Below are 26,629 nucleotides of genomic sequence, written 5' to 3' on the forward strand. Positions count from 1 at the left end.
TCCACATAAACGTGCCACGGGGGTCCCCAGACCTCCAGGCCTCAGCGCCATGAAGCGAAATGGGGCCAAATGCCCTCGGCCCCCACCCCAAACGAGTCATAGCTCAGGACTTATTAATTTTCCTCCCCACAGGTTTCAGTGCTTTCATTCTGTGATTTATAGCCCATCCGATAAATTTCCCCCATTATCTTTTGCACGCAGTGTGCTTCCTTTCTGCCAGTTCATAATACAGTTGGCTCTCTGGCCTCTCCCCGGAGAAATTGAAGGCTTGGCTCGAACTCAGGAGCAGGCCCACGAGGCCACGTGGGATTCCAAAGGCTTCTTTCAGACCCAAACCTCAAGCAGGTCTGAGCGTCGCCCTCAGGATTAACTGGGCAGGTACCGATTGCCCTCCTCCCCTCCCTCTGGCAGGAAGTCTGGCAGAGATCATGTAGGCTGAGGTGTCCAGTGCCCACGGGGGCCTTAGTGGCCAGTTTTAAGGCTGGGCTGCAGACTCTAGTGCTTTCCCCAACCGGCCTCGACAGTTTCCGAAGGCTCCACAGACATGATCTTCGTCTACCTCTCCAACTCCCCGAGAAAGGCAGGACCTCATCAGACCCGTTTCACAGATAAAGAAGCCTCTCTAGAGGTGCCTGGGTGGCTCAGTCGGTTAAGCGTCCGACTTCGGCTCAGGTCATGATCTCACGGCTCGTGGGTTCGAGCCCCGTGTCGGGCTCTGTGCTGACCGCTCAGAGCCTGGAGCCTGCTTCGGATTCTGTGTCCCCCTCTCTCTCCTCCCCACCCCTGCTTGTGCTCTGTCTCTCTCTTTCAAACATGAATAAACATTAAAAAAATTAAAAAAAAAAAAAAAAGAAACTTCTATAACATACAGGAAATTACATCCCAGCCCTGCTCACCCCACTGGGTGCTTGCCAGGTTCAGGTACAGCCAGTAGAGATTTCTGAGGGTATCCTCTGTGCCAGGCAATGCGCCGAGTGCTTGACTTGGGTGGTCTTCACGCACAACAAACAATAGAGGCCAAAGTTACTATCATGCCCATTTTACACATGGGAAAATCGAGCCTCAGGGAGAAGCAACTCTCCTAGGTTTGTACAGGAAGCAAACAGCAATGCCCCAGAGGAAATGCTACTACAGTAAGGGATGAGAAAGATCTGGAGGCACAGGGAGCACACAGCTGCAGAGAGAACAAACAAAATAAAATAAAATAAAATAAACAAACAAAATAAAACCAAAAGTGGCAGGGATGCAGGGCCAGCTCAGCGCTTTAGGGGTGGGGCTCCCACCCCTGGGAGTACTCCACCGGGTGACCTCAGGCAAATCCCTTAACCTCTCTGGTCCTCATCTTCCCACTCTACAATACGAATACTGTCCTGCCCAGGACTATCACAGGGTTTGCATGAGGCAACATGTAGAAAGCTACCTTGTGAACTGCCCGGTCCGGGGCCGAGTCATTTCTGCGTGTTAGAACAGTGAAATGAGACATCATGCAAAGACCTGTAGGGAACCTCTGTGCTACTCCAGGCTAAGTGTGACTGGTGGCTCCGAACCGTGCAGGCATCTGGACAGAAGACACGGGCTCCTCCTCGGATCACAAGCTGCTTACCTCACTCTGGTCCCGGGCACCTCACCCCCGGAGGCTTGGGAGCCACCGGGTGGCCCTCCTGCTCCAGGGCTCACAGATCCCAGCACTGACCAGCTGGCCCTGGGGCATCGAGCAGAGGACATTCCAGACTGGCCTGGGCCGGGTCCCCCCCACAGCCGCGGCCCTCGGCCACTAGGTCTGCTGTCCCGAAAGTTTCTGCTTCTACTTTATGGTTTCCGTGGCAACCACCTCTCTTTCTCCGATTGTTTTCCTATCCTCAGTCACTTTGCCATCTTAAGAGGCAAGTTTCTCTCTTCTTTATACTAAAAGGAGAATAAAAGTGGGTTGGGGCAAGAGGTCTGGCCGGGAGGATGAGGACAGAGAAGGGATTTCTGGAGTGCAGCCACCGTTTGCCCCCCAATAAAGACCACTGGGCCTGGGACTGTCCCCGGGGTCCTCCACAGCAGCTCCTTCAATGTGACTCCCTGCTCAGAGGGCCTGCCGGGCCCTGCAGGAGCCGCTCAGGCTGGGGAGTCCAGGCTTTGCAAGCTGGCTGGGCCTAAATCTGCCGGCTGCCGTCTGTCTTCACCCACCAGCGCCCTGTGTTTGGACGGCATCCACCTCCATGCCCCACGCTCTCTGCTTTTGGGAATCCTTCCTTTCCCAAGGTCTGGCCTCGAAGTAGTGCCACAGGAAGTCCCCGCTGATGTCGCCACCACCCCGTCAGACCTCCTCACTTCTCCACTGTATCTGTTGCTCCGCCACCCAACCTGCCTTCCCGACGGCCTTCTGCCCCGCGGGCTGGGCCAATGCCTCTCTCACTCCACGTCGAGCAGGGCCACAGGAGGCCACGCGGAACCTGGGGCCGTGGAGCCCAGGGTTCCTACCACCATCTGGCCGCCGGCTCTCCCCAGATTTGCTCCAGAACTCTATCTTCCCCCCACGGTCAAATAAGGATGGCACTCACTTCCTCCCAGGCTGGTGGAGACTGAAATGAGTTTGCAGGTCTGAAAGAGCTTGGAAAATTCTGAAGTGCTGGGGGGAGTCCGGGATTATTTTTAGGTACTGAATTAGTGCCATCCAATGAATAGCCTGAAGGCCTCCTTGACCCCACAGATCTCAGGCTCTCTTTCTCCACCTGCTGACCTCCCGAGGCATTGACTGCCCGCGTTGACCAGCTCCACACCAAGTCAGGGGCCACCAGCTTTCTTGACACACACACACACACACACACACACACACACACACACACACACAGAGCCCCTGACACACTTGAGGCCTGGAGGCTCAGCCACTGCCTTCTCCTGTTCCTCCAGGACCCACCCTCTTCCCGCCTGGTCCAGTGGGCTACCCAGGAACACCTCCCAAATGCGCTCTCACCAGAGAAAGGCTTCTCTCCCTCCCCCACACCAGGGCCTCCCTGGTGCTGACAGTGAACTTCACCCCCACTGCCTGCCTGTCCAGCCTCAGACCTACACGTCACCCCTTCCAAAATGCTCACGGAGGCTGCACCTGCCCAGGCTTGTGCTAGCATAGGGCTGGTTTTCACGAGCAAGGGGGCGCCTGGGGCTGCTGTGCACCCTTGAGGGCCGATTCCACTTCCCTCCAAAGACCTGCAGAATCAGAGGGCTTTAAGCAGACTCAGAGGAAGAAGAATAAAGACTTGTGAAATGTCAGAACCAAGGGAATGAAGAGAGGGTCAGCCACGGCCTGCCAGAAACTTCCTCCTGTGCCTGCCCTTCTGTCCCCACTCTGGTCCTGGTTCAGGGCCCAGGACTCCCACAGCTGGCATCGGGAAGCCAGGCCATTCAGCCCCCACACTGGGGTGCATAAGAGACACTTCCCAGGAGCGGGCATTTGAAAACCCATGTAAGTACTAGCACAGTCCTGTAAGGGCTCAGACACAGTCCCTGTCCTCAGGGAGCTAATAGTCTGGTAGGATACATGAGCTCCCAGAGGGACCCACCAACAAGGGCCCAAGGCAGAGGAAGCATAAGGAAGGAAGGAACTGATCCTGACTTGGCAGGGCAGGTGGAGAGCAAGGAAGGCTTCACAGAAGAGGTGGCATCTGGGCCAGGCCTTTGAGTAGGATTCCAACAGGCAGAGGACAGTAGGGAAGGGAGGGGGCCCACTGAAGTTCAGCAGCAGCCTGGAAACCACAGACAGACACTTCACTTGACTTCCCTTTTCCAAAGGCCACGTGTTAGACCAGGGTGAGAGTCTGGGCTTGGAGGATGCTGGCCTTGTGTCCAATCAGCTGGGCCTCTTAGGCCAGGCAGGTGGTAAATGCCCCCAAGATGGCCCAGAAAGGGGCAATTTCCAGCCTGGCTCCCTGAGACCAGACCCTAGGGCAAGGTCTGTTCCGGTCACTGCTGTCACGGGGCAGTGGCCCCAGAGTGCCAAAGGGAGACAGAGCCTGCCAGGTCTTAAAAGCCCTGAAGAAAAGAGTTCCCTGAGCAGCCCATTCCGGGATTTCACACCACCCCACGGTCAGCCAGGAAGTTCTTCCCCCTATCTAACCTACATCTCTCTTGCTGAAATGAACACCCACCTTGCTTTGGAGACACAGGAATAACAAAGCACAGGAGCTGAAATGCCTCACCAGGAGCTCTGTTTGCAGCTGAGGTGGGAGTAGGGGTGGGTCAGTGGGCACAGACACAACCCCGGGCTCTGACAAGAGAGGACAAGGCCCCCTTTGTGTGCATGATTAATTTATAGGCCTGGGGAAGGCCAAGCGAGAGGGAATGTCCTCTCTCTGGGCCTTGGAGGCTTCCCTGACCCAATTTAGAAGCTGCGTTTATTGTGTTGTTCATGTCAAACCTTCCTGATGAGGTCTCTATTCCCAGCGTGCTCATGAATTTTCCAGGGGTTTAATAGCGTACAATCTGAGAACGATTTATTAAGAAGATTAAACCCCCCAAATATGCTTCCGCATGCTCTACAAAACATGGTAAATTTATTCTCCAGCGTCAGTAGGCTCCCACTGTCCTGAGCGGCACAATCACTCAGCAAAGTTAAAGCTGGAACCCCTGGCCCTGGGGAGGCAGGGAGGCCACGTGGGGTGGGGGCGTGCCCGGTGAGGGTCCGGCGGGGAGTGTGGGAAGGTGCACTTTGAAGACCCGGCCCTCGTCCCTCGCCCACCTTGCCCCGGGCTTCCCGGCTTGGCGAGGGCTCCTGGATGCTGGATGCAGGACGCTGGTCTAGACGCTTTCTGGGACTTGGAATCAAAGAGGAGCCCCCTAACGTCGTCTCCCTGGGCACCCCTCTCATTCTCCACACTAGGAACTCCTGGAGGGGGAGAACTGGGCCAGATATGGCCAGAGGTGTCGGAAAAAGACCAAGTTTTTGCTTGACCCTTTCTGGGGGGCCACACTCAAGGGGCCGGGGGAGCCTCGCACAGGCAAAGCTGGGTGGAGGATGTGAACTCGGGGAGGCGGCAGCCACGCCCTCGCCCCTGGGATAAGGGGAAGACAGCAGCACCCAGGGCCCACGGGGGCGGGCGGGGAGCGGTGGGAGCCGTGTCCGATGCTGGTGCAGAGGCCCAGGCCTCAGTGCTGATCCGAGACCTCAGACCGGCCTGTCTTCTCCCTGCAGCCCCTCCCGTCCAACGGGTGCCCAGGACCATCTGTTTTATCACCGGTGATAAAATATGTCACAGCTATATGGCACGCCCACCACCTACTCTGTGCCAGGCACTGTGCTCAGCTTTAAACACATCGCGCCATGTCACGCCCATGCCACCCTGTTACCATCGTGTCTCAGAGGAGGGAGTGGACCCTTGAGATGGTAATGCACATGCCTAGGCCATGCAGCCAACGGCCGAAAGAAGCAGGATTCCAGCGCTGGTGCTCAGACTCCAGTGCCTGAGGCCCCAAGGCCCTCCCACCCCACCTAAGTCCACAGCTGGGGCAGTTCCCTCTCGGCTCTCCCCGAGGTCCCTCGGTTTAGGCTCAGTGTAGGCCCCCACCAGAAGACTGCCCAGGCTCCTTGATGGCCACCCAGCTTCCTGCCGCATCCTCTCCCGTCTTCCCTCCACCCGGCAGCCAGAGGGACCGTCCCGGTCACCTCGCTTGGCTGCAAAACCCTCGCCACCGTTCCCTGGCCAACGGCACAGGGTGCAGGCTTCTTTGCCCTAGCATTCATGGCTCCCGCTCCCCTCCTCCCCTCTGCCCTCTCTCCCTCCACCTCGTCCACACTCACCACCTGTGCCCCGGGCCTTCCAGTCTCCATGCCTTTGCTCACACGGCTCCCTTTGTCTGACAAAGGCTCCCCGTGCCTCTTACTCCAAAACTCTCAAGGCCCAAATCCAATGCCACTGTCTGCATGAAGCGGTCCCAGGATCAGGACCCTACGGCAAAAGTGCCTGCTCCTCACCCCCCAACAAGCCTAGGAGCTCCTGGGGGGGCTGGGTCTTCTTCCACTAGAAGCTCCTCCCGCCTCGTCCCTGCATGCAGCTGGTTGAGTGCAGACAGTCGTCTACTTGATACCTCGACCTTGTGAGTAAGGGGAGGCAAGAGCGGCCTGAGTGCCCAGCCTGCGAGTCCTTTACCTTTGTGAGGGCGCCATGGACCCCTGTGGCCTCTAGCAAGGTCTAAGGCTCCGTTCTCAGAAAAATGTTTTGGGGGTTTTGTTTGTTTATTTAGAGAGAGAGAGAGAGAAAATAAGTGGGGGAGGAGCAGACGGGGGGGGGGGGGGGGGACAGAAGATCCAAAGTAGGCTCTCTGCTGTCAGCCCACAGCCCAACATGGGGCTCAAACTCACGAACCGTGAGATCATGACCTGAGCCAAAGTCAGACGCTTAGCCTGCTGAGCCACCCAGTTGCCCCGGAAAAATGTTTTCAGATGCATAAAATAAAATCCCAAGATTACAAAGGAAACCAATGACACTGAAATACAGTTATCAGAATATTATCCAAAATTTTTTGAACAACATATGTGCTTTTTATTAATGCTTTATATAGTAAGATCTAGTTCTAATAACTACTGTTATTTTGCAGCATAAACAAACGCATTATTTACAGACTCCCACAAAGCTATCCTACGACTTGAGAGCGCCTGTGATTTCCATGATTTCTACAAAATCATAGAATAGCTAATGCCACTGTGGTTCATCACCTACATTTGTAATTGAAAGAATTATAATTTGTAACCGTAATCAGAGGTCAGAGAAAACAAAGGTGGGATTTTTTTTTTTCCTATCTGCCTTCTTGGATTCCACCCAGAGACGCCTGCTTAAGAACCTGGTTAAGAAACCCTGGCTTAGAGGCGGGGGGGTGTAAGGGGAAACAGTGGGGTTTGTCCTGGAGCCCAGGTTCCGGCTATGCACCGCATGGCATGTCGCTGACCTTCTCGGAGTTCCATTTTCACCCACCTGCCTCGGTGTGATCCCGCAGGAGCCAAGGCCCATGCCCACAGCCTGGTTGTCCGGGCTTATCCCAAAGCGCTTAGGTGGGGAAGGCTTCGAGGAGGCCCGTTGGAGACGCTGTGCCCCAGACGGCCCAGCTCAGGGCCTCAAGGCCCCTGGCTGCCTCCCAGGAAACTTGTTTTATGTCCCGAAAGAGCAGGCCTGACAGGCGATAAATCGCCAAGGAAGGCTGAAGGGGGCTCACACTGTCTGCCCGGCGCCCGCCCAGACACCCTGGACCCACCACCACCCTCTCAGAGAGGATAAAAGCACCATTAATTACCGGGGAAGAAAGGGCGCCACGAGGATGCGCCCAAAGCCTGCTCAGAAATCATCTCTGGCCACATTTTCTGAGTGTAGAGCCAAGCCTGGGGGCTGACTGTCCACCTCCCCGCCCTCTGTCACTAGCGGGCAGGGCTCTCCTCCTCTGGGATCCCCCGGGGCTGCCTTTTAACCTGGGTGTTGCCCCCAAAGACCCCTGACCTATCCACTGTCTGTGAATGGACTGCTTTTTGCAGACATGGCCCCTGAAGAGTGCTCCCCAGGTGGGGGTGGGACCCTAGAGGGGAAGGGAGTTAACCTGTCACCTCTGCTGCCTTTACCAGCACAAACCCATCCCCAAGTCCCGCGGACTCCTCTGGGGAAGTGTCTCCAGCCTCATCCAGACCCCACTGCCAACTCAATTATCACCTCACACCCAAGAGGACTGAGTCACCCGCCAGGCAGCCCTTGCCGTGCAGGTCTGGGCCAGCAAGGGTCCAGGCAAGAGGTCAGACAATCCTCCAGCCAGCCCTGTGAGCAAGACACTATTATCATCCCATTTTATAGACACGGTACCTGAGGCTCAGACAGGTTAAGTGACTGGCCCAAGAAGGCACAGCTAGACACTGACAGAGCCAGAGTTTGAGACCAATCTGTCTGGCTCCCAATCTCCCCATTAGCAAAGCTTTTCGGGACCTGCTTGGTCCCCCCTGCAACTACAGGTGGCCAGGGAGTCCCTCTACAGGAGGTTTTTAAGGCCCCCTCTCTTCCTTTCCTGTCCCGGCCCAGGGGCTCCCCCACTGACTTGTCTCCAAACCCCATTGGTCCCAGTCTCACCTCCTCCAGGAAGCCTTCCCTGAGTATCCACCCTCTGTGGAGTCAGAAGTCTTCCAGTACCTCCTAGCACTTAGCAGAAGCTGCCAATCATGGCCACTAGCACGGTCGGTGGGTAGGGGCTAAGTGAGTCTTTTTCTTCGTCACCCCTACCACCATGCCCTCAGCCAGACCCAGACACCCCACGGATGCTCTTCCAAGAGGAAAAATGAGGAAAACCATGCTGGCAGATGAATGAGGGAGCCATGGTTCATGCCAACCTTCGACCAGAGGCAGGTCTGTTCACAGGCAGACAGGGGGCAGCCGCCCCAGGATCATCGGAACGGGGGCCACCAGACCAGTCAACCAGGATGGCTAAGGGAGGGGCTAGGAGTTGACTTTGTGGCAACTCTGAGCAGAGAGGAGCCCTGGGCTGGAGAAACAAAATCAGCAGATGCACTGGACCCACACGTCACTCTGGAAGGACCCAGACCCATTTTCAAAGCCAAGGCCACACCGTGACTTCTGCTCCAAGCTCACGGCAGGAATAACAGCAGTGCTGTTCCCGGCAACACGCACTTCCCTAGTAAATGTCCCCCCAGACAGAGGGACACTGGCACCTGAGCCCGGTAGCCTGCGGAAAGCTCAATGCAGCGGACAGAGACAGGGAGGTAGATGGAGGTCCACGTCCTGGCTAGGAGCACCTTCCAAAACTATCTGAATGCAAAAGAGCAAGTTGCAAAATGATAAATGATTTTTTTTTAATTGTTAAACAGAATCATAGATTTTCTGTGGATACATAGATATATACGAGAGCACGAAAGAATCCTGAGAAAAGCACATTCCAAAGGCCTGGCTGGGTCCTGCCCCAAGCCACACACCCAAACTGGCCCCCCCCCCCCTTGATTCCCCGGGGGCGAGCATGAACATTGCCACTTTCAGCCACGGGAGGCAGCAGCCTTAACCGCCCCAACCTTGGTGGAGGCCAACTCGGCAACACGTATCAAAAGTGAAGATCCCTATAATGTCCATTTTAAATTCATGGATTCTCCTTCTACATCCCGTCCCTCAGGTAAACTCTCACAAGCGTGCAAGAACAGATGTACAAGGATGTTTACGCATCTGTTTGCAGCAGGAAAAAAACCAACTCTGTCAACAGCGTCCATGTCCATCACTGGGCGGGGGGGGGCCTGGCTGAATAAATTACAGTCCCTTCTGAAAATGGAATCCCGTGTGGCCACTCTGCAACGTGAGGCGGAAAAGTGTGTGATGACATAGCGCCCCGCCGGGTGGGGGTGCGGGACGTTGGTTGGGGGGTGATGCCCTGGACAGATAAGCTCATGGAAGCATGCATGGAAACAGGTTCTTGCATATTCTTCAAAAAAATAAACAGTGGTTCTACTGGGGAGCGTGTGTGTGTGTGTGTGTGTATGTGTGTGTGTGTTGAGTGTGGGGCAAGAAAGGGGAGAGGCTTAGTTTTCATGTTATAACCTACAGTGATTTGATGTTAAGTCACGGAGTGTGCTGTTTTTATATATTAAAACACGGATCCTGGTGCTGTGGATGTTGATGGTGGCGGAGGCCGGGCACAGCGGGGTGCAGAGACTTTACGGGAAATCTCTGCACCTTCCCACTCAGTTTTGCTGCAAACCTAAAACGGCTCTAAAAAATAAAGTCCATTTGAAAAAAAGAGAGAGAAGAAGAACAGAGTAAAAGCCTCTGGAAATGAAAAACACACGGAACTTTCCCTCCAAAGTCCGCGCTGCTCCTGGGGGGAATGTCCCTGCGTCTTCTTCAGTCTTGGGCAGGTCCTAAGTCCCAGCCATTTCTCACACGGGGAGGCCCATGCGGAAAGGTGGGGCCACGCTGGGGAGCCCTGCTGAGGTCCCAGCCCTAAACCTCTGCTCACACCATCTCCTCCGGCTAGAATGTCTCTGTACCTTCACTGTTCAAACATCATCCTTCCTGTACCCTCACCTCCTGAAACACAGGCTCTCTGAGGACAGTTGTGTCCTAAATATCTCTTTGGGCCTGCCAGGGTTGGCCAGTGCCTGGCATAGAGCAAGAGCTCGTTAAACATATGCCGAGTCTGTGGATGCCCTACTAAACACAGTAACATTTCTAACAGCCCCAAGCTCTGTCCAAACGTCTCTCTGGGGCCACTCATTTTGCCTTGAATTATGATTCTGCCTGCCCTTAGCAGCAGCGAGATCTTGAGAGGGGCTCCGGGACCCCCACCCCGATGCGTGCCCCAGCCCTGTGGCCCACCCAGCTCAGGAATCGGAAACGCAAATGCCAGCGTAGGCCAGGAAGGGAAGAGGATGAGCGAAGCAGGCCCGGCCAGGCTAAATGGGATGAGCACAATCCCAGCCCGCAGTGGTGCTACTGGAAAGCAGGCCCTGGACGGCCAGATGATCCAGTTTCAAGAGCAGATACGAGATTTTAATGTGAAAACCTTCTGATTTGGGAAGCCTGGGTGGCTCAGTTGGTTGAGCATCTGACTTTTGATTTCATCAGGTCAAGATCCCAGGGCGGTGGGATCGAGCCCCACATCAGGCTCCACTCTCAGTGTGGAATCTGCTTAAGATCCTCTCTCTCTCTCTCTCTCTCTCTCTCTCTCTCTCTCTCTCCCCCTCTGTCCCTCTCCTCGGCTCATGCTCTGTCTCTGTCTCTCTCTCTCTCTCTCACAAAAAACAAAAAACACAAACAAGTCTTCTGACTTAAATGTAGGCAACCAATTCACATTTAAAAGCAAACACCACACAGGTCGTAACAAATAGGGCTGCAGGCCTGAACCCGTCTAGCCCCACTACTATGGCAGCCTCAGGGAGCAACAGTTCCGAATTCAGAGCAGCCATAATTTAAAAAGAATGGAAAAGGCAAAAAAAAAAAAAAACCTCTCTTTGATCCTGCCATCCCATCAGCCCAAACAGCCCTAGAGCCCACACCCAAACTTCAGCCCCCCCGGGACTCAGAGATCCAGCTATTCTGCAGGCGGCCATCAGCTGTGTGACCTGGGGCAAATGACTTCACCTCTCTGTTCTCTCCTCTGCAAATGGGACAGAGAATAATAACAGTACCTGTCTCCTAGGGGTGTTGTATGGATGCTGGACAGTCCTGAGAGAGAGGACCTAGCACCTGGGAGAGGGTCACAGCCTGTAAGGGTTTCTCCTTATCATGACAAAGAGGGATAGCCAGCCTAAAGGAGGTGAGGGACACAGCCCCATCACAGAGGGGCTGGGTGGCAAAGCAGGGCCCCCCTCTCCTTTGGCCCCCTGACCATGCCCCTGATGGGGCGGGGGATGATTAGCCTCAGAGATGCCCAGGAAGGCCTCTTATAGACACATGCTCTTCCCCAAAACTGGTACATCCCCATCCCAGCTCCTGGCCGGGTCCTGCCACAAGGAACACACCCAATAATAACAGAAACCAGCATTCACAGAGCATTTAGTACCTATTTGGGCACCATGCTAAATGCTTGGAATAAGTTCCTGTCATTTCACTTTCTCAGCAATCCTGGAAGGTAGTTGCATTGTACGGATGAGTAAAGTGAGGCTCAGAGAAGTGACCTGACTTGTTCTAGGCACCTGGTCAGTGGTACAGCCTGGATGTGGCTGTAGTCAGTCTATCCCTGCTCTCTCAGCCACCACCCCAGCTCAGGTGTCTTTCCACGAATTGCTGTGATTCCCACAGTGGGCCAGTGCTGATCTAGTCTGGGAACTATCAGGAGTGAGACCAGCTCCTACTCTGGACAACCTGGGGCACACAGGCAGGGGACCATGGACTCCACCTGGAAGAGCTGATCGGGGACCATGAGGCCCCTGAACCAGGGCCAAGAGGCGAGGAGAAGCAGAACCAGAGATGCACAGGGAAGCAGTGGTCTGGTTGCACCAGAAGGGAACCCAAGGCATCCTCTGGCTTTGAGGCTGGAGCTGGGAACTACAGTCCAGACAAAGCCAACTGGGCTGGACCCCAAGGCAGGTGAGAGAACAGAGAGCTAATGTCTCTCTTGAAGGAATATGAAAACGTGGAAGAAAATGAAAGAGCCAAACATTATGGAGGTGAACATGATTCAACACCGGAAAGCTTAAAACCTACTCTTGGGGATCCCCAGCCTCCAAGAAGAGGCCTCTTGCCCCCAGCAAAGCTCTGCTGTCCCAGTGTCATCCTTGGGCGGGGGTGGGTGGGTAGGGAGGCGGTGTCACTGAAGCCTAGGGCTGAAAGGTGTTCCCTTAAAATTCACACGGTGACTTTTCTAACCCCCAGGACCTCAGAATGAAACCTATTTGGAAATAAGGTCTTTAAAGAGGCGATTAAGCTACCATAGAGCCATTGGGGGAGGGGCTTAGTCTCATCTAACTGGTCTCCTTACAAGAAGAGGAAACTGGACTCACAAAAAGGACATCACGGTGCCATGTGCACAGAGGACAACCACGTGAAGAGGCTGCACGAGGGCGGCCATCTTGATCTTGGACTTCCAGCTTCCGGAACTGTGAGAAAATAAATTTCCATTGTCTAAGCCACCCAGTCTGTGGTCATGTTTATGGCAGCCCTAGCAAACTAAGATATATGCAGGGACCAGCCTGTTGTGTCAGAGCAAGGACCCTGGCTTAGCCATCTGGAGCTGACCTTGGCCATGGCAAGCCAATGTCACCTGCCAGCTGGGGGTGAGAAGAGCTGGCCACTCACCTATCGAGGATGGCACAAGGCTCAGATTCAGCCCACAGCAGCCAGGTGGGGAGGGGCAGCCCCCGTGCCCTATACCCCCACGTACACACCCCCGGGCACCCCCAGTCCTTAGGAATGTGTCCACCAGCCCTAGATTCCTTGTAACATCAAAAAGCATCTGAACCTTGAGGTATCTGGGTAGCTCGGTCAGTTAAGGGTCCGACTTCGGCTCAGGTCCTGATCTCACTGTTCGTGGGTTTGAGCCCCACATCGGGCTCTGTGCTGACAGCTCAGAGCCTGGAGCCTGCTTGGGATTCTGTCTCCGTCTCTCTCTCCCCCTCCCCCACTCGTGCACACACACACACACACACACACACACACTCTCTCTCTCTCTCTCTCTCTCTCTCTCTCTCTCAAAAATAAACATTAAAAAAATTTTTTTTTAAATAAAACGAAGACAGTTTCAGGGAAACCAGGATGAGCCGAGCACCTTGCCCCTGGCCCAATTGTCCATCCCTGGAGGACTGGGTTTTTCAAGGTTCAGATGTTTGGGTTGTTGAGACAGACAGGGAGACACAGAATCTGAAGCAGGTTCCAGGCTCTGAGCTGTCAGAACAGAGCCCGACACGGGGCTGGAACCCATGAACCGTGACATCATGACCTGAGCCGAAGTCGGACACCCAACTGACAGAGCCACTCAAGTGTCCCAACTATCTCAGTTTTAAAACTGAAAGTCCCCTGTCCTGGGAACCCCCTCAGCCCTGGGCAAAGCAAGATGGTTGGTCATGGTAGCTGAGGGTTCGACCTCTTCTGAGGCCTTCATGCACTCATTCATGCATTCACGTGACAAGTGCTTACCAAGGACCGACTACGAACCAGAAACTGTGTCAGGTGCTAATGATGAAAAGCCAGACAGGGAGCCTCTCTGCCCTCATGGGCTTTCGGTCCAATGGAAACGCACAAAAACAAGCATTAAAAAAATTCAAACACACACACACATACATGTACATATAAAACTGTGACATACGCAGGGGTGCCCGGTGGCTCAGTCGGTTAAGCGTTCGACTCTTGGTTTTGGCTCAGATCACGATCTCATGGTTCATGGGTTCAAACCCTGCATTGGGCTTGGCGCTCAGTGCAGAGAATCCCTGCTTGGGATTCTCTCTCTCCTCTCTCTGCCTCTCCCTTGCTTGTGCTCTCTCTTTCTCAAAATAAATAAACTTAAGAAAAAAAAAGAACTGTGACATGGGCTATAAAGGAAAAATCGAGTGCCATGGCAGAGACTAACTGGGAGAGGGATCTGCCTCTATCAGACGCATGTTCCCGAAGGAGGAACATTCAAGGTGAGAGCTGAAGCCGGGACATTCCAGGGAGGAGAGGGGTCCAGGCCAAGGAGCAGCCTAGGCAAGGTCCACAGGAGGACGGGACTCACAGGCATGAAAGGAATCAAGGAGAGCACGTGTGGGTACAGAGGAGGGAGGACGGGGAGGGGAGAGGATCTGGGCAGGCCCACGGGACCTCAGGGCCAAGGCCAGGCTAGCTGTGGTTCTAAAAGCAGTGGGATCGGAAGCAACACGAACTGATGTCCAGGAAACTTAAGCAGCACACACTCGGCTACTGCATAAAAAGCAGAATGTAGGACAGCAAACAGGAGTGAGCCCAATTAGCAGCGCCCTGCGGTCAAGCATAGACGGGCCGGCAGCCTGGATCTGCTGAAGCCCGCGAGCCTGGAAAATGGACAGATTCATATGCTCCCCAAGTGCCCCTCTGGTCTGGCCCTTTAACTCAGCAGACACACTATCCTCACCCCCAGAAAACTCCCGGTGATCAAAGAAAGTCAAGGCCCAGCAGCCTTGGCAATGGCCCTTATCTCCCCCTCCCCTTCCCTGCACACCCCATGGTACCTGTCATTCTCTCAGCCAAACCTGTCCCTAGCCGGCTGTGAATCAATCCCTTCCAAGGGCCCAAGTGACCATGTGGTTTCCTCCCCTCCCCCCCAGGGGGCGTGGAGTACTGGTGGTATTTTTAAGCTATTAACAATTGACATCTGTTAATTATTAGTTTGCCCACCTCTGTTTTTCTTTCACCCACACCATTGCTCAATCCACCGGCAGCCCTGGCCCTGGGAAGTAGAAATGTTCCCTCCCAATAGAGAGCTGAGGAAGCAGAGGCCCGTGGCATAAGCCAGGGTAGGGCTCGCAGTCACTAGGCCCTAGGCAGCTAACAGACCCCGGTGAACTTCCAGATCCTGGATCATAGGAAGGACAGCTGGCTCTGTGCCAGATACTTGGGGGAGGGGGTCCCCATTCTGGCCCTTTCGAGCCCTGCATTTCCGTAGGCACCCACTGCCTCTGGACAGGTGGTCCTCCTAGCCAGACCAGACCCTTCTCTTGTAGACCCCAGAGATTTCCAGGCTGTGCCCCAATCAATCAAGCTGCAAATACTATGGACTCTATGAAAGGGACGTTCCCCAGGGGCCAAGGGGAGCGTAAGAAGCACAAATAGCCATGCTCTCCTGGTGGGAGGCAGGGGGCTGGACCGCATGGGGCCCTGCGCCCCTTTATGGCTTGGTGAAGCTGATTAGACAAGGACAGGATCTCGACAGGTAGGCACAGGGCTGAGGGACAGCATTCCAGGCAGGGAGACCTTGAGAACAAAGTCATGGCAACAGGGCAGGTGGGTGACCATGGAGTATTCGGCTGGCTGAGTGCAAAGAAAGGCGCTGTGGACACAGAGGCTCCTACCAGAGTTTGGAGGTCTCTAAAGCTTGACCTCAGAAGACTGGACTAGATCGTGGGGAAAACAGGGAGGCTCTCAAGATCCCTGAGAAGAGGGGGGACTGGTCAGACCAGGGTTTAGAAAACTCCCCGGGAGGCGGAGTGGAGGGGGGTCGGGAAGCAGGCCACGAGACAGGCTGGTTATTCCCAGTAGACAATGGGGCGGTGATGGAGGCAGGAGCCAGTGCCAAGGGGACCTGGTAATCTGGCACAAAGGAGGAAGGAGGGAAGGGAGGGAAACCACCAGGCCGGGATTCCCTGGCCCCGGAGCTGGCCAGTGCAGCCTCACCTGAGAAAGAGGGAAGTCGGGAGGTGGAGGGGGGTGGTTAGGGCAGGAGGAAGTGGTTTTAGCGGGAAGAAAAAGACTTCCCTGTTGGATGGCTGATGTGCCTTTAGAGCATCTGGTGAAAATCACTTCTCCATCTGGAACTCAGGAAAGAGGATTATAAGAGATTTACAATCCAGAATGGGAATAGTCCAGGTTCAGCAGTCATTGGCACCCCGGGGTGAACAGAGCTCCCAGATGAGACCCAGCAGGTAAAAAGAGGAGCACACCCAGGTGGGATCAGAGGGCATCAGTCAGGGGCCCGGAGGGTGTGGTGTCCGGGAAGGCAAGAGTCAGGTGGCTGGAGACCCCGTCCAACCCTGGGAAGGCTGGCCAAAGCCCTGAGCAATAGTGAGATTACAATCAAAGATCCCATGTACTGAGTTCCTTTTACATGCCAGGCCTTGAACTTGGGACCTGACATGCACCATCGACCTCGCCGACGCCTCCAAAAACCCTTGGAGCCAGCACTGCCATCCCATTTTACAGATGGGAAAGTCAGCAAAGAGCGGCTCAGTCACCCAGCTGGTTGAGCCTAGTCTTGAACCCAGCTGGACTCCAGAGCCCACACATCCTTTGAACCACTATATGGGGTAGGGGGGAGGTCAGTGTTTGCTGACCAGTCAGTGGGGGGTATTTTCATGGGGGAAGGGGTTCCCAGAGGCCAAAAGGTGACCAGGTAGAAGCAGACAACTGTTCTAGCTGGGAAGAGTGAGAGGGTGACTCTAGCAACTTCCTCCAGCAGCTGGCCCAGACGGCTGGAATAGGAGCCGCCCATCTGAGCGGAAGGATCTGGAAGGCTGCAGCAGGGGGCCAGAGCCGGGAAGGACCTTTAGTTCTTGTTCTGCCTTTAGGATCCAAACTTGGAAAACAATGGCCGCTAAAAGTGATTTGATGACTAAAATTTTTGACTGTGGCTAAGTTTAGCACTCAGGGTGGGGTAGGCACAATGATGTACAACGTGCAAACCTTGACTTCCGCCCCCAGCCCTATGTTGTATCCTGGCCCCTGTTTAACTCCTCTTTTTCCACATTTCCAAATAATAACCCAGGGAGGGCTCAGAGATAATGAGATCCCCATTCGGTATCTCCTTAGCACCGAACACCTAAACTAAAAAGTACAATGTTTAACCCAAAGGAATCAATCACTAATGGTGGAATTTCAGGCCCCAGAGGTGGTTTGCTAGGAGGTCCCCAAATCATACGCCAGTTCTCAACCTGCACTGAAACAGTGGCTGGCACATGGTAAGCACTCAATAAATATGTGTCTCCAGGCAGGAGCCCCAGAGCTCACTGTTGTCACAGTCCAAGGACAAGAAGGCCTTCCTGGAGCCTCACAGCGCCAGAAGCCACACCTTCCAACAATCGCTCCTTCATCACGCCCAATCACATTGTAATTTATCCGTCGGTTCTATAGGGTAATATCGTATCTGGCCAGAAAGGGCTTCCAAGCACATGAATTTGACCTTTTAAAGTTTGGGGGAATCATTCAAAATTGTTTATGTTCAACCCAATTGTTTTCAATCCTTGAAAGCATTTGTACAACACGAAAACTCAGACCAGACTAGGGATGGCAAACAGGCCACACAGCACACCAGCCCCCGCCACCCCCACCACCAGGGCCTAGGCGCGGCTCGCTAACTGATTATAGCACTCTCTTCTGCCGGGCCACGATGTGGCTTCAGATCCTCTCAATGCCCAGGGTTTGCTTTGTTTGGCTTATAGGAAGTGACGTGAATACCACGCGGATATTGTGTCTCCAATGAACATTCCTTCTCTGGGGAAAAGAAAAAAAAGGTCTACAAAAATCCATTGAATTTACTAACCACGCATGGCATGTGCATTGTTATTATGGCTCTTTTGTTGTTTTTGTGTGTTTCTGCTCCCCCTTCTGCCAGGGCTGGCACCCCAATTTTCCCTGAGGATCCCCCCTCCCCACTCCAATTCAGTGGAGAAATAGAGCTTAGAACTGGGGGAAGCGGAAGGAGTGAGACAGATAGGACATCCTAACTAATTCATTTAGTTAGGATTCATTGGGCTTCCTTGAGTTCTTTATATACGTGAGTTCACAAAACCCCTCTAACTTTGGCCAGTTTGGAGTGGGGGGGGCTTTGTTTCCTGGACCTGAAAGGAACCCCTGACCCCTGTGTAAGCCCGGAGCTGGGCCCTGAGGGGTGACCCCAAGGTGACAGAGAGACCTGTCATTCAGGAGCTCCCCAGCGCAGCAGGTGGACAGCCGGACCCAAGAAACCAGGCCCAGAACTGACTCCAGCTCAGAGCCGTGGCGGAACCAGAGAGATCACCGCCCCCCTCTCCCTGGTTGCCCCCACCCTCCACTACTGCCCCCAGAGGTCCTGGTCTGGAGTCAGGAGAATGGTGTGAGGCCTCGCCCTGCTCCTGACTCACTGTGGGAACTTGAACAGATCACCCTGGGCCTTGACTTCCTTGTCAGCAGAATGGGGGTGGAAAGGCCACGTGGCAGCCAGGCTGAACATCAGGGAAGGGAGTGCATGGTCCAGACCTCCCACAGGGAGGGTGGTTATGACCACTGCCCCTGGTCTGGAAAAGAGAGACCGCCGCCCCCACCTCCGCCAAAGCCCTGGCGCTGGGCTGCCTCCTCCATACAGGCCCCGGATGAGAGGGATCCGAGGAACCTTCCAGTCCGAGCTTTTCCTCCCACGTCCAGACCATTCACTCATTTGAAACCAGGTCTTCTCTGGGCATTTGCAGGGGGACCGTTTCTGGCAGGAAGTCCCTCATACTGCCTCCCATCCACTGAGCAGTAAAACTCCCATGTCATCGGTGCTCCCCACCACGCCGAGGCCCTCCCTTCCTGCCGTCCCCCGGGCGCCCCGGGGTCCAGAGCCAGCACCTCTGTCTGCCCAGGGGGAAGGTCAGGCCGATTCACAGCAGCTGCCCTCCCTAAAGGCTCTCCTGGGAGTCGCTGCAGCCTCCCTCGCCCTCCAGGAGGCCAGAGAGTGAGGGCCAAGGTCAGGGTCAGGTCGGGGCCAATGCCCAGCGCTGAACTGCCTGTGGTGAGCAGTGACCAAACCCATTAGACCTGACACCTGCCCTTCGGCTCCTCATTTTCCTGCAATAAACCTGCCTCAGCCGCCACAGTCAGATGAGCTCTGTGCAAGCCAGGCATCTTCAATGCAAGAGGGGGCAATTTAAAGGTAAGACATACATTATCTGCAGGCACTGCCCCACCCCCCACCCCCACCCTCACCCTCACCATCACCAGCAGCCACTGGCCACCAGTGCCTCTGAAAATGCCTTTGTGGGCATCCCCCTGCCTCTGCACCAGCACCCTCCCCCAAAACAACACTCAACAGCTCTGAATTACCAAAATCAATTACTCCAAGAAGGAGCTCAGGCAGACAGGCGTTAGAATAAAGACAGCAGCTAATTCCCACCGTCAGGTAATGGCTCCCCAGAGAATTTCAGATAATAAAAGAGGAATAAAAAAGAGAGCATTTTCCCCCAGAAAGGAAGGGGAGACAGTGCACTGATAAACAGAAGGTTATTCTCTTCCCTTCTGCCTTCTCTCCACTTCCTCGGCTGCGTTCCTGCAGGAAGACCCAACCAGCGTTTCAGGAATCCACGGGGCTCAGGATGGGAGGTAGGTGGGTGAGTTCCAGGGTCCCGGGCCCTGGGGACAGTGCAATGTTCACAGCGGACATTTGACTCTCACGTCCTTCCTTGAGCAGGGACGCGGGCGAGGCCAGAGCTCCCGTTACACACAGGCCCAGGGATACATGATTCGGCAGTGAATCTCTCTGTGTGCCACGCGTTCATCTCATCGCCTCAACAAGGGCAGAAGCTTTGTGACAGCAAGTCCTTGGCTGACACCAACAGCCTCTCCTTGCCACCTGGCCCCGGATACCCACATAAAGGACCTATCAATCGATCCGGAAGGTAGGGGCATGCAGGTGTTTCTGAGGCCTGTTACTTGGTTTCCTTGATTGCAAAATGGGGACACAGCACCAAACTATCACACGGATGTCTACAGCACCGCATCCCCAAGACAAAGCCTTGTCAACAGGTACTCCAAGAAGAAAAATACCTATGGTTAGAGGTTTGGAGAGTCCTGGGGTAAACAAAGTTCGGCTGGTTTCTTCGCTGCAGACCTTCTCAGAGCCTTCAAAATTGCTAACGTGAATTGGTACTGTACGATTGCTCATAAAGCATGCAGCCTTTTCCAAAACTCTTTTTCTGCTAAGTACCTCCCCAGACTGATAGTCCATGGAATGCAGTAGGGCCAACAGTGGCTGCAGACCTAAGGTGGGTGTAATAAGGCATTTAAAGGGAACCGGTCAGGAGGCTATAGGAAAAATTCACGGAGGCATAGAGCTTAAGATAAATTCTAAAGGAGAAAGGAGGGGCAGAGACAAGGAAGGGACATCCCACGCTGAGGAGACTGCCCAAGCAGGAGCCCGGGGGTGGGGTGGGTGGGGGGGGGAGGGGGGAGATCCCTGGGCTTGCTGGGTCCAACGATTTGCCTTAACTGTTATCTGGAGAGAAGGAGGGAAGGCTGGAAAGGCGAGGTGGGAAGGGTCTTGGGATAAGGAACACAGCAAGGGTTTTTTTGAGGTCCTTGAGCAAATAATGGCTTGCTCGTTGAGTAGTTACCGTGTGTAGTACAGTGTGAAGTACAATTCTCACAACGCTCCTGTGAAGCAGGTTCTAGTGTATCTCTCTCTCCTTTCAGAGGCAAGGGCCGGTCAAGTGGCTCCCCCGATTCCCGTAGCTCCTGAGTAGTGGGCAGGGATTGGAAGCCTCCAGCATATCAATTACAGAACTCGTGCCCCTAAGCACTGCACTGTGAGGGACAGGGCAGAACCCAATGCCGCCAACAGCATCGAGGTGTGGAGAAGAGCCAATTATTCCCTGCCATGTTGAAGCTTTGTCCCGATGCCCGGGTTTTTGATCTATACTTCACCGGCCAGAACACCCCAACTATATACAGAGGTCATTAGTGCTAGATATTTAAAGGGAGTTTGTGCCAAAACACAAGTTGGCACCGATAGAAACGTGTGGCCGAACCCATCAACATCCTCCACAAGATTTATGTTTCCCAAGCACGTGGCTGCTGCTTGATTTGCGGGGCCTGTGGAGCCGTCCTGAGGGGGGAGCAGACCGCTCAAGGGAGGGAGGCATCATGATCATCAAATATTTCGATAATCATCTCCATCGCAGTAAAGAAGGCACCAGACCACTTCCTGCCCTTGTGCGGGAAAGGAAGTGAAATTGTTTCCCTTGATTCAATCAGGTAATTAACTAGACAATGCAAAGAGAAATTCCAGCAAGGATATAAATACTTAAAATCCCCGCACTAGCTGGTGAGGAGGATGTCAACAACAGGAGCCCTGGCGGAGGGGAGAGGTGGGGGCGGAGAGGTGTGTCCCGAGCTGAAAACAACCGCGGGCCGGCAGCGGTTCATAATGACAGGCCCTCGCCCCGTGCCAGCTCTGTGATAAGCACTTTACACGCATTACCTCACTTACGCCTCAAAACAACGCAGTGACGTAGGTGTCACTATTATCCTCATTTGACAGTTGAGAAAACTGAGGTGCAGGCAGGGAAATGACTCGTCGGAGAGCACGCCGTGGACGCGCCACACTCGGGTCTGATTTCAAAGCCGCGTCTTCATCCGCAGGCCTCTGCTCCCTCTCCAAAGGCATGCCCCAAATAAAGGGATGTTCAGGTCTAAACGGGGAAACCGAGGCAGGATTGGACACTTCCCTCCTGCCCAAGTGTCCTGCCTAGCCTGACAGTGTCCCGCCACAGAGAAGCAGGGAGGCTTGGGAGAAGGGGTTTTACAATCCTATTTGCAGAAGGCTGGGCAGCTGTCCTCCGGGGGGGGGGTCCCTCCAGCCTCCCTTCCTCCAGGAAGCCTCCCTGACTGCTCGCCCTTCCCATACACCCACCTGTGGCCTCTCCAAAGACGAGGCACGCTTTCTCCCTAAGACTGGACCCCAGAGGTTCTTGGGAGAGAGGGAGAAGCAGAAACTACCAACGGTTTGAGTCCTCCTCACCTTCACCCGGCAGATCTATTTCAACAAAGCCTCATCCCAGTGATTTAAACAGCAGAAACGAGCTCTAGTGGAATGTGAATGCGAAATACAAACTTCAGGCACCTTAAAGAAAGCTTTTCCTCTATTATCCCCTGTCTCTATTCATCAATGCAGCACACTTAAAAACCCATATTCGAAAACCTTTTTGTTTGGGCAATTTGAGTCGCTGTGTGTCTTTACAAGACAAATAAACGAGCCATTCGTATAGTCTCTTTAATTCCGATTTCTATATGCCCAGAACTGCCTTCACCAGACGCAGAAAGTTCTGGAAAGGAGCACGGGCTGGAATATTCCAAGACCAATGTGAAGCAGACTGAGAAGGCCCTCATTAACAACAGTGCCAAGAATGGTAAGTAATAACAGAACACTAGCATTTATTGTGTATGATGTGTAGACACTGAGCTGTGCTCTTGGCTCAGTGCCTAATTTTAACCCAACAACAGCCCTAGAAGATAGGTATTGCTGTTATGCCCAATTTACAGATGAGAATACTGAGGATCTGAGAAGTGAGGTAACTTTGTCCATGTCCCATGGCTTAGGCTAGGCGAACCAGCCAGAACTCCAGTTTCATGGGCCCCAGACCACCCCCCACCCTTGGCCTCTCTGCAGTGCTAGGCCCTTCTGGGGTGGGAACAGGCCGCTGGCTTCTTCCCCCATCTCCCACCCCGAGTCCAGGACTCAGCCTCCAGCAACAGACCCTGCTTCCAAATCTGAATCAACACTGCATTGGTCACTCCACTCAAAGGGAAATGGCGGGGGGGAAAGGAATTAACATCAACATCAAAAAAAGCCAAGAGCTACAGGGGCCAGAGAGAAGCAGGCCCACGACTGGGTATCTGTGAGAGCATGGCTTTTAATGTGCCCTTCCCTCATGGAGCCTGGATACAGCCATACCTGCTCTCCTCTGCTCCCTCTCTGGCTGCTCAAGGCCACTGTTAGAGGGGAAACATGGTGGGTGATGTCAGACTAGAAAAAGACTCCACAGTCACCCCCTTCCTGCTCCTCACCAGCTTAATCGCACCCAATTTCTCTGTATTTATACTTACGTGGCAGCTGGAGGGTGGGAAGCACAGTGTGGGGTAGAAAAGACTTTCATTCAAACTCTAGTTCTCCCCCTTCCCTGCTAGGTGACCTTAGTAACTCCTCCTCTCTGGGCCTCAGTTTCCTCATCTGCAAAATGGAAATAATAATAGGACCCCATAAGTCTGTTGTGAGCACCAGATGTACTAATATCGGAAAGTCCTGAGCCCAGTGCCTGGCCCAGGGGAGCACTCAGACAGTGTGGGCTGCTAGGAATTATTATTTTACAGCCCAGACAGGTCCTGCACCTTGCACAGAACAAACACTGACACGAGCTTCTGGCTCCTGGTTCAAGCTCTTTCTTGACACAGAGCTACTCTCTTGGGAATGTGAAACGGCCCAGCCCAGGAGCTCTCAGGGCCCAGAAGCTTTCCCATCTCTGCAATTCACAGGCCAAGTACAAAGTCCCAACCAACAGGTTTGTTTTTCTTACACACACGTGCGCGCGCGCGCACACACACACACGCACACACACACACACACACGATCGACAAGTGGCTCAGAGTGAAAGTTCCCAAACCTTGGCATCCTCCCCCATCCAGAGGTGAGTAGTGATCTCATCCCTGTGACTAAGCCAACGCCAACGCCAAGAGCCCTCTCTGGGAACCTGCGGGCTCCGCATCACTGCCTCTCAGCCCCAAGAGGAGCCAAGGCTGCGAAACTGGGATTCACGCTGAGCTAGGAATCCCTGCTCTTGGAGCTGAAAAATCAGAGTGGCTCTGAAAAGCAGGGGGGTGTTGCCTCCAAAGACCGGGAGGGGCAGGAGATCTGGGTTCCAGTCACAGCTCTGCCATGAACTTCTTTTTTGTTTTTAATTTTTTTTTTTAATGCTTATTTATTTTTGAGAGAGAGACAGAGCATGGGCAGGGGAGGGGCAGAGAGAGAAGGAGACACAGAATCCGAAGCAGGCTCCAGGCTCTGAGCTGTGAGCACAGAGCCCGATGGGGGGGCTCAAACTCACGAACCCGTGAGATCATGACCTGAGGTGAAGTCGGACGCTTAACCAACTGAGCCACCCAGGCTCCCCTGCCATGAGCTTCTTTAAAGCAAACGCAGGCCTCTGTCTGCCCAACCCTAAAATGGGCAGATTTCAGGTGTCCAATGGTCTGTTCAGCTCAGATTTGGTTTAACTCCTGTCCTGCCCACCAGGGGCCTCTGGCCCAGCTGGGGAAGGAGCAAAGCGCTAAAGAAGGTACAGGTTAGAGGGCACTACGATGCATGAAAGGAGAGGCCAGGGCTGCTGGAGGGAATGGCACAGGCTTCCAGGAGAAGCTGGGCCTGACTAGGGGGTGTGGGTGGGGGGTCCGAACTGAGGGGTGGGGCTGGGAGGAGAGGAAAACCAATCCCGGTAGTCAGAGCTTGTCAGGGGCCAGGAACACAGAGCTGCGGGCGCCAGAGTAAACTGTACAAAATTCCAGTGAATCAGGCCAGGAGAGGAGAAGAGACTTCTCCCAGAACTTCGGTCACCGTCTCCCCCTCGTCACTCCCCCCCACCAGGGTGCAGACAATCAGAAGAACCTGGATACAAACCAGGAAAAGCCGAGAAACCCAGATACAGACTCTGCCCCAGAGCTGGCGCCTAGCAGAACCCAGAGGCAGCGGCAAACGAGAGCCTCTCTCTTCTGCGGTGCTGGGTTCCAGGAGAGGTGGGAACAGACAGGGGGTCTCCTCGGGGTTTTCTATGAAATGTGCTCTACCAAACACCATAGAATGACACCTGTAGCAAAGCCAGGGAGCACACCATCGCGCTGCACTGTTGATAAAGCGGGTGACTGCTGTGCTCTGGAAACCTCAATGGCTCCCTGTTGCCTGCAGCATCCTGTTCACCCTCCTTACGATGCCATTCAAGGTGTTCGATGTGAGGTCCCAAGGGGACTTTTTCACTCCCATCACGGCCCCACCTCCCCCCCACCCCCCACCCTCTCCAGCCACTTACACTCTCCAATTCTCTAGCCCCCTCTGGAGCCTTTGCCCGCTGGGGCCGTGATCTGTCCTTGTCTCCTCACTGCCCTTGCATTTTCCTTAATAATCTGCCTCTATTGTTTCGACCGCCCCCTTGCCCTCTTGGACAGCCTGCTGACTTTTAGACTTTAATCGGGCTCCTTCCGAATAAAGAACGCAGACGGAGGGAACAGACCTGGCTTCCGTCACCACATTTTGGGTACGGGCTCCAGCGAGTAATTGGGCCCATGCCTCCACGTGCCCATTTACAACGCGGGCAGTGTGACCTCTACTTACGTCAACGGCTGCCGAGCCACTCGAGTGAGATAATGGAGCCAAAGGGCTCTGCACAGCCTCAAGTGTGACACGATCCCAAGGGATTAGGATGTCTATTTTTAACTCCCCACATCCTGGCCGAAAAACAAATCCCTCACACACCCTGCAGATCCCTATCAGGGGGTTTGGCAGAGCCTTTTGGGAATTGTCTCCTCCCGGAAGCAGCACCAGCTTTGATGGCTTTCCCTCTGCCGGGAAAGGCTCCGAGATCCCTGCTCCAGCCAGGGCCAGCTTCCATTATGTCTGGCTGGGTCCTCGCTGTCCCTGTCAAACAGCCATTTCCTGGTGGACTCAGTTGTCACATATTCTCCAGCCGGTGACAGCCAGACAGGGTCACCCGGAGGGGTCAGCCTTGAGGGACCCATGCTAGGATGCTCAGTCTAGGGGCAGAGGCAGGGGTGGAGGCGGGTAAACCAATCAAGCGCAAGAGAGTAGGATGTTTAGTAACAAAGACATCACGGGAGGCCACTGGGCTTTGAGGCCCCTGCCAGCTTCTGAGCGAGGGGCTTGGGCAGCTTCTGAACGTAAAACCCGACCGTTACCAGTCTTGCTCCTTTCCCTCCAGCACCCCTAGCATCCCTCGGACCTCACTCCAAGATGGGTCTTTTTTTTTTTTTTAAGTTTATTTATTTTTTGAGAAGGGGAGGGGCAGAGAGAGAGGGGAAGAGCCCAAGCGGACTCCACGCTGTCAGCAGCGAGCCCGATCGGGGCGCAAACTCAGCAACGGTGAGATCATGACCCGAGCCAAAGTCTGAGGCTGAACAGCCTGAACCACCCAGGCACCCCCAAGATGGGTCTTTAATAGGTTATCAGCCCCTGTGACCTACAGGGAGACGGGAGCTTCTTACGTCAGGCTAGAGCTCCGACCCGTCACTGGTCCACCTGTGTGAGTGTTGGCTCAGTTCATCAGGACATTGTTTGTTCTCCCAGATCCCACCTCGGCCACTACCTACTACCTAAGTTCACTCTCGTCAAAGGACGCCAGCAGATGGGGCGCCTGGGTGCCGCAGTCGGTTAAGCGTCCGACTTCAGCCAGGTCACGATCTCGCGGTCCGTGAGTTCGAGCCCCGCGTCGGGCTCTGGGCTGATGGCTCAGAGCCTGGAGCCTGTTTCCGATTCTGTGTCTCCCTCTCTCTCTGCCCCTCCCCCGTTCATGCTATGTCTCTCTCTGTCCCCAAAAAATAAATAAACGTTGAAAAAAAAATTAAAAAAAAAAAAAGGACGCCAGCAGAGAAAATGACCCTAACACAAGAGTTGCAAAGAAAAAAAGCCTTGTTCTGAATGGGGAGCCTTCAAACCCCCTGGATTAGCAAACCTCCCCCACCGCTGAACTCAGGGACAGACAGTTTCACTGGAGGTTCTGCCA

At 54.3% G+C, this 26,629-nt stretch overlaps 1 protein-coding gene across 6 annotated transcripts in view; it reads right to left on the bottom strand.

The window, feature by feature from the left end:
* The window catches only part of DAB2IP (DAB2 interacting protein), a 186,933-nt gene that overhangs the window by 132,252 nt on the left and 28,052 nt on the right, over positions 1 to 26,629 (bottom strand). The window contains exon 1 of one of the 6 annotated variants that reach the window (XM_053204684.1): positions 22,953 to 23,060. The exons of the other annotated variants lie outside the window; for them this stretch is intronic. The gene's annotated coding sequence lies outside the window, so the exon portion shown is untranslated. Of the gene's footprint in view, positions 1 to 22,952; positions 23,061 to 26,629 lie in introns of those variants that run through there. 6 annotated transcript variants of the gene reach the window in all.

Source organism: Acinonyx jubatus, chromosome D4 (assembly GCF_027475565.1).
Source record: "Acinonyx jubatus isolate Ajub_Pintada_27869175 chromosome D4, VMU_Ajub_asm_v1.0, whole genome shotgun sequence".
Lineage (NCBI taxonomy): Eukaryota > Metazoa > Chordata > Mammalia > Carnivora > Felidae > Acinonyx > Acinonyx jubatus.